The 18,579-nt window shown below is 34.0% G+C and overlaps 1 protein-coding gene across 1 annotated transcript in view; it reads right to left on the bottom strand.

Moving 5' to 3' along the window:
* LOC134851691 (putative Ras-related protein Rab-33) overlaps positions 1-18,579 on the bottom strand; it is a 524,903-nt gene that overhangs the window by 213,211 nt on the left and 293,113 nt on the right. The window lies entirely within an intron of this gene.

Raw genomic sequence — 18,579 nt, 5'->3', positions numbered from 1 at the left:
CAATATTCCTCACGACGGGCTAAAACTAGCCCAGAAACCCTTTCCTTACTTCAGGATTACTCCTGAAAGTAAGTCAATTGTGAATCCCATCGGATTAGTGAAAAAAAAACAATTTTAAAAACTTTTCCACGTTTCAATAGAATCGGAAAAATAAAAAAGTGAATGAATTCCACGCATTTTCCCAATCCCATAAAACCAATTCAACTAAAACTAAAAAAGTGTACCGCTACATCTGCTACCAGCAGTAAGACAAGAGTTAGATAAATTTAGAACGAAGTAACCTAGAGTGAGCCTCCAAGGCTAATTTTTTTGATCTAGATTCACCCCATTCAAAAGTTTTGAACATAATATAGCCTCGAATGACACTAAAAATTTTACTGTATCTTCGGCCAGCTAGCACTTTGGCATGTTGGAACTTCAAAAGGAAGAAATAAACACTGATTCGGTTAAAAAAGTAAACTATTTGAAAAGAACTCAAATGATTTCTCTCCACAAAATTATGGTGGCATAATAATGAGCCAGAATATCAGTTAGCCGAAATTGTCAAATGTGTCAGTGTGTCAAAAACTAAAAGTTATTTTTCACTTGATTGACTGCATTCTTTCAAACATTCTCGTATTTTCTTTCACCGCTGGCCGTTTAACTGCTGTAATTTCACCATTATTTAGAAAAGACAAGGCAATTGTAACATGAGAGTAAAAACTTCTAAGCAGCCTCTTAAAATGAATTGTTTATTCTTGAAGTACTCCAGTTAAAATTTTTGATTAATTACCTAGACGCCGAGCGGAGTTTTGCACCACTTGCGATTAAACTCAAATAAAAAACATAAGAAGTCAAAAAAATAGAAAAGAAAATAAGTGATAGGCAAAATGGGTTTATGGAGTGCCTTGATGATCTTAGCAAAATATTGAATCAATAGATTAGAAAACTTTGATAAATAAAAAAAAACAACCGAGTTTCCAAAATAAAACAATCAAAACGAATCAAACAGCTGAAACGTATTGCAGAAAGAGTTCTGACAATCCGATGTTTTTAATATATATCAAACTTCATGTAAAATTGTTTCACAGTCATCATTATTGTTCCGACTTTCGATACGAAAGTAACGGAATATTTGTGCTAGGGGTGGGTTTTTTTTTCTTCAGACAAACTTCGACTTTTCAACTAGCCATTTTTGACGGAATCTTTTTATATCATTCGAAAAGTATTGCTGTCCTGAGCTCAAATTTGAAAAGAAATTTCACCTGTGATTATTTTTCGTAAAGTTACGGGGGTTTAAAGATTGCCATTTTGGCCAATTTGGGACAATTAACGCGCGATATATTTCGCGCTAATAACGCGTAAGCGGAGAGTTAATCCGTCTTAGAAATCGTTCCAAATTGGTTAAAAGAAGCTTACTTGCCATAAATGGTTTGTTACATGGAGCGAAGTCTATCCTTTTGTACTTTATATGGCGTGTGGGGGATGAGTTTCATAAAAAGTTTCAAATTTTAGAAGAAAAAAATTTTCATTCTGTTTTTTTTTTCATTGAATTTTTTAATGTTATTACTGCTCCATAAACTTTAAAAGGCACTCCGAACATTCAGGGCTTCGCCTTGATACGAGCAGTCTTGTTAATTAATAAAATCGCATGTTTGCTTTCTTTTCTCGAATCTCATTGATTAATAGGAATTTGTCTTCTTACTAACAAGTATGAAACCGCCATTGTCTACTTACTGCTGTGTATCCGTTTTGCATGAATACTTTTTTGTTTGGATTTAAACTGAAAGGAAATTTAAACATTTTGCTGAGATAAAAAATTGTTCAAAAAAAATAATGACACCGCGTTTGGATAACTGTTGTTTGTTTAACAAGTTAATAAGTGGCATCAAATAAAATAGCCATTTTTGTTTTCAAATTTCGTCCATTTGAATAAAATTACTTGTCATTAATTTGGGATGCTGTCCGGCAGATAAGTTGACAGCTGTTATGACGACAATCACTTTTGACGAGACCTCGAAACCACGCTAAGCACAAATTCTCTAATGGTATTTCTAAGAATTAATTTTCTTAATTTTTGGCACTGTTGAACAAGATTTTGATTTTTGGTAGTGTTGGACTTCGGCACTGCTGTACTGTCGCGATATGCCAGATTGAAGGGATTGAATCAATTAAAAAATCACACAAAGGAAGTTTTGAAAGCCATTATTCTCATTTTCACGTTTTCTGTTCAATGGCTGGATATGTTTTGCTTTCATGTTTCATATTTTGTGCGACGAGAAAGAACAATTCAACTCTTATTTCCCGAATTAATTGACATGCGAGCTTCCTTATCAAGAAAAATACAGGAAACTTCATTTCCAATTAACTATCAGCACTTTTTCCTTACAGCTAGACATCAACGAATGAAATCTGATTTTAATAGGATATCCGTAAGTTAGGATAAAAGAGTATGACATCAAATGACGTCTGATACTCAAACCTACTCAAACATTAAACAAATAAAGCAAGACTGGTCGTATCAGAGTAAAGCCTTGAATGTTTTGACTGAAGTTTGAACGTTTATGGAGTATTGCTGAACTTCAAGAAACTTCTTTTTAAATTTGAGCTCAGAACGACTATACTTTTTGAATAGTTTGAAATGTAATGCTATTTTTCTTTTTCTTATCACATTTGAAATTCAATTTTGAAAAAAATATATTATAGTTTTAATGCAATGAAATTTGGCATCAGGGGCAGATCAAGAATTTTCTTGAGGCGTTATTTTTCAAAAAATTTTGTCGAGTTTTCTTAAGTTGACCAAATTGATTTTTTCGAGCGCTCCCAGAAACACTATAGAGTCCCTTTTTTGACAATTTGTTTTGCGCTGCTGCCAAGTTTAACAAAAATACAGGTCAAAAATAGCTAAAAATTGACCAAACAATTTCTTTTTTTTTGCGCCCGTTCTACTTCAAATTAGTATATTTGGGCGACAGAAAAGCTTTAGAGTGGGTCGTCCGAAACGGATGCCACAAATTAGTACCAAAGTGGAACCTTTTGGCTGGTGAGGGAGTCGAATCCCTGAGAGGCAGGAGACAACGCCCATACACCTGCCCTTGCCTGGCTTGGTGAAGAAACTAACAATTGTGAACACATTTGTTCTTCATACTTTACATCGTAACATTACGAGTTCAGCCGTTAATACACTTAAAAGAGGAAAAAAACTGCCTGGAGAAAGAACTTTGTCTGGAGAAAAAAACAAGACTGTTTATATCAGGGTAAAGCCTTTATTTTTTTGACTGTCGTATAAGCTCGATGGAATAAAGTTAATTTGAATTGTTTCAAAAAAATTTATAATTTTTTTGATTTTTTTTCGAAAATCATTTTCCACGCGCTAATTAAATACAAGGTGATATATTTCGCGGCTTTTTTCCACTCCCCTTTCCCGATATTACTTTTGATGTGTGTTTTACGTTTTTCAACCTTTTACTTCTCCTAAATGCGCAATGTTACGGTGTAAAGTCGACATTTGTCTGGAGAAAAGAAACCATTCCGGGCACAAACATTTCGTCACTTTCTCACAAAAGTAGAGCAGCCAACAGAGTAGCGTTTTATGTTTATAGAGGAGGTTTTCAAGGGAGCATTTTTTAGCATAAAAAGTGAAAATCAGGTCTTTGCAGACTTCAAATGACGGCTTTGTAGAGGCAGCAAAAATTGACGCTTAATTGATTGGATGAAGTAAAACGGCGCGTAATGTGGGTTTGAATTTCCCTAATTACGACAACTATGCCACGGTTTGTCAACAAAACTCGTGGAAAAACAAACTAGTTAAGCAGCAAACACTGATTCATGCACACAAAACCTCTAAGGCCCGATGCAAGCGCGTTAAGTATTGCCAATATTGCCGAGTTTGAACTTGACATTTTGTCTGGTTAATTGATTTGAGTCTGCTAAAAATCGTTCTGATAAAAGACCGGTCTGCTAAAAAATCGGTCTGCTGAAAAACCTAGACCCGGTTTTCAATTTGTACTAATTTTAAACAAAGTGTGTATGACAAAGCTAAGATATGCCGGGAGCGTCAACAGTGCAACAGTACAGCAGTGCCGAAACTGAAAATGTAAACAACATTGGCAAAAATTGATGGTATTTGAAAAATTTGAGTTCTGTTCTTTTGCTTGGAGTGCGGTCTAAATAGACAAATACTATAGTAACCAATTAGAAACATGACTGCTCGTATCAAGGCGAAGCCCTGAATGTTCCGACTGCCTTTTAAGGTTTATGGAGCAGCAATAATAACATAAAAAATAAAATAAAATAAAACAAAATAAAATGAAACTCATCACCCCACACGCCATATAAAGTACGAAAGGATAGATTTCATTCCTTGTAACAAATCAACAATGGCAAATGAGCTTCGTTCAACCAATTTGGAACGATTTATAAGACGGATTAAACCTCCGCTTACGCGTTCATAGCGCGAATTATATCGCGCGTTAATTGTCCCAAATTGGTCAAAATGGCAAAAATGGCAATCTTTAAACCCTCATAACTTTACGCAAAATGATCACAGGTGAAATATCTTTTCAAATTTAAGCTCAAGACAACAATGGCTTTCGAATGATATAAAAAAATTCCGTCAAAAATGGCTAGTTAAAAAGTCGAAATTTGTCTGAAGAAAAAAAACCCACCCCGAGCACAAATATTCCGTTAATTTCGTATCGAAAGTCGGAACAATAAGACGAGAAAGCAAAATTACGAAAATAAACTATTATTGTTCCGACTTTCGATACGAAAGTAACGGAATATTTGTGCTCGGGGTGGGTTTTTTTTTCTTCAGACAAATTTCGACTTTTTAACTAGCCATTTTTGACGGAATTTTTTTTTACATCATTCAAAAGGTATTGCTGTCCTGAGCTCAAATTTGAAAAGAAATTTCACCTGTGATTATTTTTCGTAAAGTTACGGGGGTTTAAATATTGCCATTTTGGCCAATTTGGGACAATTAACGCGCGATATATTTCGGGCTAATAACGCGTAAGCGGAGAGTTAATCCGTCTTAGAAATCGTTCCAAATTGGTTAAAAGAAGCTTACTTGCCATAAATGGTTTGTTACATGGAGCGAAATCTATCCTTTTGTACTTTATATGGCGTGTGGGGGATGAGTTTCATAAAAAATTTCAAATTTTAGACGAAAAAAATTTTCATTCTGTTTTTTTTTCATTGAATTTTTTAATGTTATTACTGCTCCATAAACCTTAAAAGGCAGTCGGAACATTCAGGGCTTCGCCTTGATACGAGCAGTCTTGTTAATTAATAAAATCGCATGTTTGCTTTCTTTTCTCGAATCTCATTGATTAATAGGAATTTGTCTTCTTACTAACAAGTATGAAACCGCCATTGTCTACTTACTGCTGTGTATCCGTTTTGCATGAATACTTTTTTGTTTGGATTTAAACTGAGAGGAAATTTAAACATTTTGCTGAGATAAAAAATTGTTCAAAAAACATAATGACACCGCGTTTGGATAACTGTTGTTTGTTTAACAAGTTAATAAGTGGCATCAAATAAAATAGCCATTTTTGTTTTCAAATTTCGTCCATTTGAATAAAAATTACTTGTCATTAATTTGGGATGCTGTCCGGCAGATAAGTTGACAGCTGTTATGACGACAATCACTTTTGACGAGACCTCGAAACCACGCTAAGCACAAATTCTCTAATGGTATTTCTAAGAATTAATTTTCTTAATTTTTGGCACTGTTGAACAAGATTTTGATTTTTGGTAGTGTTGGACTTCGGCACTGCTGTACTGTCGCGATATGCCAGATTGAAGGGATTGAATCAATTAAAAAATCACACAAAGGAAGTTTTGAAAGCCATTATTCTCATTTTCACGTTTTCTGTTCAATGGCTGGATATGTTTTGCTTTCATGTTTCATATTTTGTGCGACGAGAAAGAACAACTCAACTCTTATTTCCCGAATTAATTGACATGCGAGCTTCCTTATCAAGAAAAAGACAGGAAACTTCATTTCCAATTAACTATCAGCACTTTTTCCTTTCTGTTAGACATCGACGAATGAAATCTGATTTTAATAGGATATCCGTAAGTTAGGATAAAAGAGTATGACATCAAATGACGTCTGATACTCAAACCTACTCAAACATTAAACAAATTAAGCAAGACTGGTCGTACCAGAGCAAAGCCTTGAATGTTTCGACAGCATTTTGAAGGTTTATGGAGTATTGCTAAATTTCAAGAATTTTTTTTTTTTAATTTGAGCTCAGAACGACTATAATGAATAGTTTGAAACGTTAATGCTATTTTTCACTTTCCTCTCACATTTGAATTTCAATTTTGAAAGAAATATATTATAATTTTAATGCAATGAAACTTGGCATCAGGGGCAGATCAAGGATTTTCTTGAGGCGTGATTTTTCCAAAAAATTTTGTCGAGTTTTCTTAGGTTGACCAAATTGATTTTTCGAGCGCTCCCAGAAACACTATTGACAAAATCCCTGTGAGTCCCTGTTTTGAATCCCTGTTTTGACAAAATCACTAGTGAGTCCCTGTTTTGACAAAATTTTTTGCGCCGCAGCCAAGTTTTAAAAAAAAAAACAGGTAAAAAATAGGTAAAAATTGACCAAACAATTTCGTTTTTTTTTGGCGCCCATTCTACTTTAAATTAGTATATTTGGGCGACAGAAAAGCTCTAGAGTTGGTCGTCCGAAATGGATGCCACATATTAGAACCAAATTGGAACCCTTTGGTTGGTGAGGTAGTCAAATTCCTGATGGGGAGGAGAAAATGCCCAAACACCTGCCCTTGCTTGGCATGGTGAAGAAAAAACAATTGTGAACACATTTGTTCTTCATACTTTACATCGTAACAATACGAGTTCAGCCGTAATTTCATATAAAAGAGGAAAACATACTGCCTGGAGAAAGAACTTTATCTGGAGAAAAAAAAACAAGACTGCTTGTATCAGGGTGAAGCCTTTATTTTTTGACTGTCGTATAAGCTCGATGGAATAAAGTTCAATTTAATTTTTTCAAAAAAATATATAAATTTTTTGATTTTTTTTCGAAAATCATCTTTCGCGCGCTAATTAAATACAAGAAGATGTATTTCCACTCCCCTTTCGCGATATAACTTTTGATGTGTGTTTTTTACGTTTTTTAACCTTTTAATTCTGCTAAATGCGCAATGTTACGGTGTAAAGTCGACATTTGTCCGGAGAAAAGAAACCATTCCGGGCACATTTCGTCACTTTCTCCCAAAGTTAGAGCAGCCAACCACTTCCAGCAAAAAACCAAACATTCCGTCATTTTATTCGAAAGTAGAAACACAAAGGAATGCTTCGTTAATTTTTTAGCCAGAGGAAAATCCTTTATTTGAAATTAGGGGAACGTTTTTGGGTGGTTTTTAGGCGACTAAGAGCTCCAAAATTATTACAGACAAAAAAGGAGCCGGTTGCTCTGCCCTTACCGTCTAATGTATACAGGTCATCTACAAAAAAAAACAGTTTAAAAAAAACTTTTATTAAAAGGTTTTTATACGTTATCAATCAATTCCTTAAGTAATTGTCAAACTCATATAACTTAGTATATTTACTTGGTAAGAAACTGCAAGACCAACTGTTCCAATAAAACTGCAGTTTTAAGTTACCTTGAAACTCGCGTTGGCCTTGAAGTTTGTCTAACATGCTGTATGTTTTTCAAGAACAAAAATAATTAATTGCAGAAACGCCAATTAAACATTGAAAAAAGTTTGTTTCTACTAACGCTTAGGGATATTCTAATTTAACATTTTTGACCTCAGAACCCGCCGTCCAGGAACCGTTGTTACGCTGGCTGCGTGCCATAATTGAATATTGAAAAGTATAGCCGTGTGCTGGGCAAGTAGCACAGAACTGTCCGACGAGACTCATTAAAAAAATGTTTTTTTTTTCTGTTTTTTTTTCAAATTGGTGTCAAGGTGCGAATTGAGAACAAAGCAACCACGTGGAAACTTAGGTAAATAAGCTTAATTGACAATCTTTGTCTTAAAAAAGGAAAAATCAACAAAAAATTTTACAAAAATTTTTTTTCAATGGTTGCTATTTTTTGCCATGAAAATTTTCTAGAAAATTGCCATGAAAGCATTAAGTTATACCAGCAAAAAAAATTTCTCAGTGAAATTAATTCTTTTCAGCTTTTAGGTCTAAAAAAAGTAAATGGTAATATAACGAACGTCACTCGATGGCTTTACTTGCTCAAACTTGAACTAATAATCATAAAATTTGAGCCGAATTTTCTCGACAAAGGGGGATATTTTCATCGTCTGAATTACAAGTTTTAGCGCTGCAATTTTGTAAATCGCTCGATTCAGTTTGATGATTATATATGGTACCTGATTATGCATGGAAAAAAGAAAAAACTAAATTACACCCGAATACAAAGTTCCTTCCCATTTTCAACAGTCGAAACAAAGATAGAATCAGTTGTTCAGAGACATGGCGCAACCAGTGGATCAGAATAGAATACTTGAAGTATACAGCCAAAATAGCAACAAAAAACGCATGAACAATTAAGGGATTGAGCAAAAGCTGTTAAGTAAACCAACCAGAACCAATCTACAAGTTTAAAGTATCATCAGAAATGAACCATTCGAAGAGAGACTGGTACCTACAAAAACAGGAAAAGCGAGTCATTAAGGGGTCAAACTGTGTGGTAGATAAGCGAACAATTTGATGCGTGTAGGTTTCTGGAATCGATGGACAAGTCTTTGATTAAAATTTTGTCGGAACAATCCAAGTAAACGAAAAAACAAAGAAAGAACAAAAAGAACGTCCTTGTTGTATAATCCACTTTCAATTCTTAAAGTACACAATTTGGCCTCGTAATGGTGGCAAAAAGCAAGACCATAGTCATGAGTGATGTGTGTTGTGAGTGCTTCATTGTTTTATTTTTAATTTGTCTTAACAGGTCGTCGGCGACCTTGACTATATCACAGCGATCTCATTCGAAGTGAGCGAGTTCAGTGCTATCACAATTTGTTTGAACACTATTATTTACTTTTTATTCATGATAAGAACTATTCAATTAGAGCGTTAGTACATTTTAATTCGGCGCAGTCACCTGTGAACAAATCTTGCACGAGAGGCGTCCTCTCATTCTGGCAAAACGAAGATTCCTCTGATTCTGGCATTGGAGCAGTTTCTGGGCACACTAGTTGAGATGGCAACGAATGATGCCTCTCATTTTGTCATTGGAACAGTTTCTGGGCGACCTAGCTGAGACGGCAAAGAAAAGCGACATTTCCAGCAGAAAAGACAAATGAATCCCAGTAATCTTTAGAAAAGAAAGACTGAAAGAAAAGAAAAACTGAAACCCTGCGTTCAAAAGAAAAGAAAGACTAAAACCCTACTAGCACTCGAATCCTCTATTGTAGCCTTGTTGGATGAGATGGGTCTTTGAATCATCTCAAGATGCATACTAATTTTTAACCTTCACAAACTGTACATAGTATTTCTAAAAAATAATCACAGGCAGTTGAATAAACAAGAGCCAATGATAGCTGTAGATAGACAAAGTGCTTATATGAAAAATGGTGAAAAAATCGTCAAAGGACACCTCGCACTATGTCCCGCAAAACACGCTCTCTGTACGTCTTGTAAACTTTAGAGGAAAATCAGCACAAAATTGAAAATCTGGAAAGAAAAATGTAGATAATGCCAATAATAAAGAAGTTGTGTATGCCGAATTTGTATATCCGTCGACTCAACCTGTTGTAAATAACCATGAACATACAGAATGCTGAGGTGTGATATATGCAAAGTCAGAGGCTGGAAAAAGTGACAACGGCGATTATTTGGCACTCAGCGTTATGGCAATAATCTATAAAGAAAGGGAAAAAATAAAGAAGTTTTTGAATATTTATCTGGTAAAATAAAACTATGTTCAACCAAACATTCAAAAGGATTCAGCGAGCCCAGTGAGCTTCCTAAATCAAACGTACTCCCTGAATTGAAATTGCTTGGCCTGTATTTGAAAATCAATCTAATAGAACGGAATTCTAGGATGTCTACTGTGGCTTTACAGACGGTGGAATCCCTCATACGCAAAGGACCGAAAGAGAAATAAAAAGAACAAATTTTATGAGCTTGGTTATGAAAGAAGCAAAATATTGCTTCATTAAATTGAATGGCAATTGCTTCTTTTTAAAATTTGTCTTTCGGCTAATTTTATTTTCGGCCATTTGCTCACGAGTTTTTTCGCGCATTCGGTCCTTCGCGCATGAGAATAGCCCCCTTTACAGACGACTGATAAGCATAAATTGTGAAATCATAGAATCAACCAGATATAACGGATGGTCATACAATAAAACAGCATTTTTCATTACAGGCGGTCATGAACGCCAAATTCTTGGAATCGACAATATTCCCCACGACGGGCTAAAACTAGCCCAGAAACTCTTTCCTAACTTCAGGATTACTCCTAAAAGTCAGTCAATTGTGAATTCCATCGGATTAGTGAAAAAAAAAGAAACAATTTTAAAAACTTTTCCACGTTTCAATAGAATCGGAAAAATAAAAATGTAAATAAATTCCACTCATTTTTCCGATCCCATAAAACCAATTCAACTAAAACCAAAAAAGTGTACCGCTACATCTGCTACCAGCAGTAAGACAAGAGTTAGATAAATTTAGAACGAAGTAACCTAGAGTGAGCCTCCAAGGCTAATTTTTTTTGGTCTAGATTCCTCCCATTCAAAAGTTTTGAACATTTAATATAGCCTCGAATGACACTTAAAAATTTACTGTATCTTCGACCAGCAAGCACTTTGGCATGTTGGAACTTCAAAAGAAAGAAATAAACACTGATTCGGTTAAAAAAGTAAACTATTTGAAAAGAACTCAAATGATTTCTCTCCACAAAATTATGGTGGCATAATAATGAGCCAAAATATCAGTTAGCCAAAATTGTCAAATGTGTCAGTGTGCCAAAAGCTAAAAGTTTTTTTTTACTTGATTGACTGCATTTTTTCAAAGATTTTCGTATTTTTTTTCACCGCTGGCCGTTTAACTGCTGTAATTTCACCATTATTTAGATAAGACAATGCAATTAAAACATGAGAGTAAAAACTTCTAAGCAGCCTCTTAAAATCAATTCTTTATTCTTGAAATACTCCAGTTAAAAGTTTTGATTAATCACCTAGATGGAGCGGAGTTTTGCACCACTTGCGATTAAACTCAAATAAAAAACATAAAAAGTCAAAAAATTAGAAAACGGTGGGGAAAATAGTTCTGCCAAAAAACTAATTTTCGATAGAAATTCATTTTAGTCTAACAAACCAGAATAACTAAAGCGAAATTAGCAACGGAACCAAACTAGTGAAGAGAAAATAAAGCCTGGAATCTTTCAACAGACATAGTTTGAGCTGAAAAAGTATGTTTCCATTTAAAACTTTTATAGTTTCAAGTCCCAACTGAGACTAGAATGAACAAATTTTGAACTTTGAACTACAAAAAAGTTGCCTATAACAAAAGAAAAGAAAAATCAATGATGCGGCAACTAAGCCGACAATCTATGAGCAGACACCTGCTGAGCCAAAAAACTAGTTAGTTTAAAAAAATTTTTTAAGTCCATCTCCCTGAACCTACAAATAAAAAATTTTGCACTTGCATTAAAGTTTGCCTAAACGACAAAGAAAGTCGACATGATGTGACAATTAAGACCAACAATCCAATTTTAAGCGATTTTTTTTCAGTTGCATATATACTAAAAAAAATAAAGTCCGGCCGATAGTCGAACCCCAGATCTTAGAAAGCAAGGCCGACGGCATTAACACTAGACCAAGTGAGAAGGAACCTCGAGTTTGCGAAGTTTCAATAAAAAGCAAGTTGAAGAAGAAGTAAAAATTTCATTATTTTGCGAGTTTAACCAAGACAAAATTACATTAAACTGTAATATTGTAGATAATTTGATTTCTTATGTATTACATTACGAGGCAAAACAAAACTGTGCACTGGCTAAGCGCACAATTTTGTATCTGCATATTCCTGGATTCCAGAGAAAAGTCTTTAAAAGTGTTCCAAAATGTAATAAATTTTTCTAACAAAATTTCCGTGGATTCCGGGTACAAATACCTGAAGCGTAAATTTTGTCGGCGCATTAGTTTTATTGCAGATTCCGCAAGGAGCGAATATCGGTAGTCATTCTGGATTTTGCAAATGTTAGCGGTTTTTGCAACTTTATGCGGATTCCGCTTGCAATTTGCGGGTTCCGCTAATAATATGCGGATTCTATTAACAGTTGCGGATTCCACGACAACTTAATTTACTAAACACTTGTAATACTTGTTTAAGGATTCCACAGATTGTTCCAGATTCCACAAATTTTATTGCGCATTCCGCAAAATTGATGTTTTTGGAGCGGTATCAAGCAATACAGTGTTTTAGCAATTTTTCTGTAGAATGTGGAATTGGAAACAGCAAAGAAGATAAAAAAATAGCAATGTTGCGGATTCCACAACAATTCTGTTTTTGGATTATTTTTCCGACTTTCGATACAAAAGTGAGTGATAGAATTTTTGCGCTCGGGGTGGGTTTTTTTTCTTCAAACAAATTTCGAAGTTATAAAGTTTTGTAATTTCTAAAGAAATTACTCTACTAAATAATAATTTACGAAAAAACGAAAAAACGGAAAATTTGTGCTCGGGTGGGTTTTTTTCAGACAATTTTTGACTTTTTAACTAGCCATTTTTGACGGAATTTTTTATATCATTCAAAAGGTTTTGTTGTCCTAAGCTTAAATTTGAAAAGATATTTCACCAGTGATCAATTTTCTTAAAGTTATGGGGATTTAAAGATTGCCGTTTTGGCCAATGGGTTTAAAATTTCGCGTAAGCGTAAGCGGAGATAATCCATTTTAAAATCGTTTTAAATTGGTTGAAAGAAGCTTATTTGCCGTAATTGATTTGCTACAAGGAGCGAAATCTATCCTTTTGTACTTTATATGGCGTATGGGGTGGATAATTTTTATAAAAAATTTCAAATTTTAGAGGAAAAAAGTTTTTCGTTTTATTTTATTACATTTAATTTTTTAATGCTTCTACTGCTCCATAAAACTTTAAAATGCAGTCGGAACATTCAGGGCTTCGCCCTGATACGAGCAGTCTTGTATTAATGTATATGACGAAGTTTTGCAAAATGGGAGGTACTTACAAGCTCATCTTGGTCCCGCACGGATATCTAAAGTGTATTTGCGATTGAAAAGTGTTTAAATAGGGATTCAAAATTCCCAGATATAAAGTACCATCAAATGAAGGCTAATGATATCAATTTCATTGCAAACAATGGGTTTAATTGCTATGCTCAGTTCAGTACTTTCAAGCAAAATAGAAATTCGAGAGGCCAAGCAGCCCTTCTCTAAATTTATTTAAATGGAGCATGGCGTCTTTTTGTCTGAAAAATCTTCAGAATCTCCGATCAGCATAATAAGACACAAATGAAGCAGACTAAATCGATTAGGAATATAATTTTGTTTTTCATGACTTAGCTTACAAATTACGAAAGGCAGTGAGAATGATTTAATTGATTTCGATTCGAATTCCCGATTTCTTTCAAAGTTTAAGGATGATTTGGCTGCCAAAAAGACGTTTTCTATAGCGTTTCAAATACAAGTTTATTGCCGAATAGAAATAAACTGTACTTAACGATGGTATTTAAAAGATAATCGGAACCTAAATGCCCTCATATATTTTTTTAAATTTGACTAGTAAAAAGACAGCATTGACTAAATTAATCAAACAGTAAAAAATAGTCGAGTGTTGCAAACCCGCATAGAAAAATCAATTTAAAGTGGGAAAAGTCAAATGCAGGCATGGATTTGCGGGGGTGGGGGGAGGCTGTCAGCCAGAAAATATCCTCACCAAGTAAGAGGTCCTTTTTTGTTCCAGTTTTCCAAAAGTGGCTTAAGATTATAGATATAACAATGCTGCATACTTCAAATTTAGAAACTATTTCCGTTCTAGGCTTCTAGACTAAGTGTTAAAAAATGTACGCAGAGGCGGATCTAAGATTTTTTACGAGGGGGGCGGAATTTCAAAAAGTTTTCGAAAATTTTGTCGACTTTTTTTAGGTCGACCAAAACGATTTTCCGAGCTCGCGTTTTTTCGGCGCACGCTCCCCCCTAAAAAATAGTATATATTGCCGCCAAAGGCGCCTTTAGAAAAACTTCTGGGTCCGTCAACCGAGAGAACTTTTCTTGCTTTTTAAAACACTGCCATTTTTTTGGAGAGATTTGTTTGCTTAGTGTCCTTCAAATTCATTAATTTACAAAACAGAACAGTCAAAAACAAATACTTAGAAACAATCATTTTTATTAAATTGATTCATTGACGTTTTTTTGGGATTAAATATAGATACCAAATAATTTTTCTTCGCAAAATTGTTAGTTTAGAATGTAAAACTGAAATGTAGAGTCAAAAATTATTGTTTGTTACTTGATTACTCGTTTCTTCCAATAAATTGCTCAACAAAACAAAAGTTTCCGATTGTTTTTGATCAACACAATTTTTCTCACAGCAGCAAAGTCTGAAAATTTTTTAAAATAGTCATCACGCGATCATTTTAGAAAAAGAATTTAGGAAAATTCTGAACCAAAACTGATCCAAAATTTCCCGATTTGTAGAATAGAGGTAATAAATACCTGCAGTTTTAACGGAAGTTTCTAGTTATTTTTATGGTTAATTTTTTCTTCGTAGATCTTTTTGTATAAACTACAGCGTTTTTAGAACAATGTTGGTCGTAAGGGTGTCGTGAAAAAGGGGAAAATTAAAATTATCAAGTTAAAACCCGAAACATTTAAGCTAGTTTTAAATTTTTAAGTGATTTACTACAAAGTTCAACAAAACCAAAAAAATGAAAATCAGAAAAAAAGTAGTTCTGATTTGTCAACAACAATATCAAGTAGAAAGGGATATAATTTGTGCGCGGTGCTGAAACAGCAGTACCAAGCAGCCTGCTTCAATCGAAAGAAGCAAAATATCTGGAACAAAATAACGTGCACCATTTAAAAAAAAGTATACGAGGAGCTTTCAGAATGCTAGAAAGAAGCTGAATTTTCAAGTAAAAAATTTCAGTGGAACTAAGCCGGCAACAGTATGCAGACGTACATTAATCCGAAAAAGCACAAGATCTCTAGTTTGCAAACAAAAAAAAAACATTCGACCCGCAAGGAGGGGATTAGTTGCTTTTAGTCATTGAAAACAAAGTTAGTGAAATAAACTTAAAAACCATGACTCTGGATAAATCGAGTATTTAAATGTTTGTACTTTGTCAACCAATAACAGGTTCAAATTTTTTCTAAATGTTACAAGTTCTTGAAAAGGATCACAGCCAGGAAAAAATGTTCGATCTCGCGAGGGTGTTTGATATTTCTGCGACACGGTAAAAAAAAATTTCACAAAATTTGCTCCGTGTTATCATTGGCATTCTCAAAATGTCTTTTCCGTTTGACTTGAATCAGGGCCATTCAAATCGAACGGGAAACATGACGTTTTTGAGAATGCCATTAATAACACGTAGCAAACTTTGTGAAAATTTTTACCGTGTCGCAGAAATGTCAAACACCCTCGTGAGATTGAACGATTTGCCTGGCTTTGATCATTTTTAAGGACCTGTAATCTTTAGAAAGAAATTGAATCTGTTATTGGTTGACAAACTACGAACATTTAAGTACTCAGTTTATCCACAGTCATGGTTTTTAACTTTCTTTTACTAACTTTGTTATCAATGACTCAGAGCAACTAAGCCACGCCTTGCGGATTTAATTCAATCTTATTTCTTATATTATTTTTATTATTTTTATGATTATTATTATGATTATTATGATTATTATTTCGATTTTTTTTAGATAAATGAGCCCAGGAGATGGATGAGTATCGTGAACAAAGTTATTTGCAAGTAAAAAAAAGTCTAGTACTTGTTGCAAACCCCGTGCTTATCGAACAAGTTTTTTGGCTTCGAAAATTGTCATTTAGAACGGAAGTTCCCGGATCAAAACAATTCACTTCGAGCAAGGTTCTATTTGTGCCCCAAAATATATAATTTTAGCTGACAGGAAGTTCATCGGCCAGATATTAAAATATAAATTTTATTCGAAAAATAGATCAAATAGAAAGTAAGTTTTTAAAATTACTGACTTGAATTCTTTCTTTAGACTGGAATTTTAATAAAGCGAAAAATAATAAATCCATATTGAGTGTCAATGAACAAAAAAGGCAGTAATGCCAATTGTATTGATTTGATCTTTTACTAAAAATATGAAAAGACAATCCAACAAAAACTATTTTAAGAAACTATATATAAAACCATTACTTAAATGACTAAGTAAAAAAATTACGCTTGAAAAGCTAACTTTACAATCGTATTGAACCAACTGTACAATAGGAACACGGCGCAATTGAGCTCTTCAACAGAATACTGATTTATAGCTTTAGTTTGCTTGATAATTATCAGTCTAATTGGAAACCACAAAGCAGCGCACAATAGAAAAATGAACCAAAGAAATAACAATACTGCTTGTGTAAGGGCAAAGCTCCGAATGTTCCGACTGCCTCTTAAAGTCTATGTAGCAGTAATGACATGAAAAAAAATGTAATAAAAAAAACGATTTTTTTTACTTTGAGATTTTTTGTGAAGTATCATCCCCCCACACGCAATATAAAGTACAAAGTGATAGATTTCGCTCCTAGTAACAAATCAATTATGGCAAATAAGCTTCCTTCAACCTATTTAGAACGATTTCCAAGACGGATTAAATCTCCGCTTACGCGTTAATAGCGCCAATTATATCGCATGTTAAGTTTCCCAAATTGGCCAAAATGGCAAACTTTGAAACCTCATAACTTTACAAAAATGATCACAGGTGAAATATCTTTTCAAATTTAAGCTCAAGACAACAATAACTTTTAAATGATATTTAAAAATTCCGTCTTAAAGGCTAGTTAAAAAGTCAAAATTTGTCTGAAAAAAACCCACCCCGAGCACAAATTTTCCGTTTTTTCGTTACGAAAGTCGGAACAACAAGGAAATTATTATTTAGTAGAGTAATTTCTTTATAACTTACAAAACGGTAGCCAGCAAATTTTCATATTTAAAACTTTGAAAATAGTTCAACAAACCGAAGATAACTAAAAAGATGGTTAACTAGTAATTGCACTTTCATAACACAAAAATAATCTTCAACTAGAGCGGGATTTTAACATACAAACATGCTCATAAAACGTTTTCCAGCAAACTTTTACGAAATGCTTCAAGTAAGAGACGATTCCTGTGAACGAAGTAAAACCATTTGTACGAAATAAAAAAAACTCGCAGTTGCTTCGGACATTAATAAAATTAGATGATTGAAAAAAATGATCAAAAATGGCAGCTTAAAAACCCGAAAAATGAAATAACCCAGAGCAAACGCAGTCCGTAAACTCCTTAGAAATTTGATTGAGGTTTCTTTCAATAATTAAAAATGGCTGAAGTTTCAAGACTTGAATTACTTTTTCGACTATGACTCAAATTGCTTCTCGAAAATATCAAACCAGACGAAAATTTATTCAATTAGATGCAAACATAAGAGTTTAATCGGAAGATAGGCGAAGCGGAAGTTAGCTTGAAACTTGCTGATTTGAATTCTTTCGGTGTACTCGAATTTTAATGGCGGGAAAAATAGGAAATCTTTTTTGAATCTCATTGAACCAAACAGCATTCACGCCAATTTTATTGATTCAAAGTTCACAAAGATGCATTGTTATTTACCATATAAAAATTCTAGTACCCGAATTTGAGACTGTAAATATTTTGAAATCCACATAATTTTTTACCAAATCCAGTTTTATTTTACAGCATTTTGATCAAATCTACTAGATCCTAGAAGATATTATCTCTAGTTTGGTTGCAGTGCCATGTTTTCATTTAATTTAATTATGACGCTGAAAACGTGTCGTGCATTTTATCAATTTTTGACTCTTCTTGCCAATGTTTAAAAAAAAGCATTTCACTTTTTACATACCTTTTCCACGTATCCAAGCAATTCTCAGGCTGATCAATTCTATGCTACGTATTGCAATCTTATTTTGGGAGACAGGTTTGAATTTACCACTGGCGAATCAAAGGAGAAAAAATAAACTGTTCACGCATCAGTCGTGGCAATTGTCAGGTTAACTACCCTATCAAACGAAGCCCTCTGCGATATGGCTAATTAAGTTAAATCAGGACCCGAAAGTTACTCCCATTTTTGGATAAAATATGAATCTGAAAGCAACAGCGGATGGTGCAGTTAAATCGACTGGGGACTTCATTAAGTTCACCGGAGCCCCTTATTTGGTTATACCCCGCCTCTCAAAAAGACGGGAAAATTATCGATGCCTTTGTACAGATCAGACTTCATGTCATAAATTTCAGATAAAAGCCGAGCGAAATCAGAAGCAAGAGCTCGAAAAAAAATTTTCAGGAGATTAACATAAATTTTGTTAGGCTCAATTTGATCATAAAAAGAACAACAGATAGGAAATATTTGAGCAGTTTGAGTGTTTATTGTTTGCTTCAATTTCACATACAAACTTCTTAACTGAAAGTATGCG

The sequence above is a fragment of the Symsagittifera roscoffensis genome, chromosome 7 (genome assembly GCF_963678635.1).
Source record: "Symsagittifera roscoffensis chromosome 7, txSymRosc1.1, whole genome shotgun sequence".
In the NCBI taxonomy this organism is placed as follows: Eukaryota; Metazoa; Xenacoelomorpha; order Acoela; family Convolutidae; genus Symsagittifera; species Symsagittifera roscoffensis.
The sequence above is the reverse complement of the archived record's forward strand: the minus strand, read 5'-3'. Positions and strand labels throughout refer to the sequence as shown.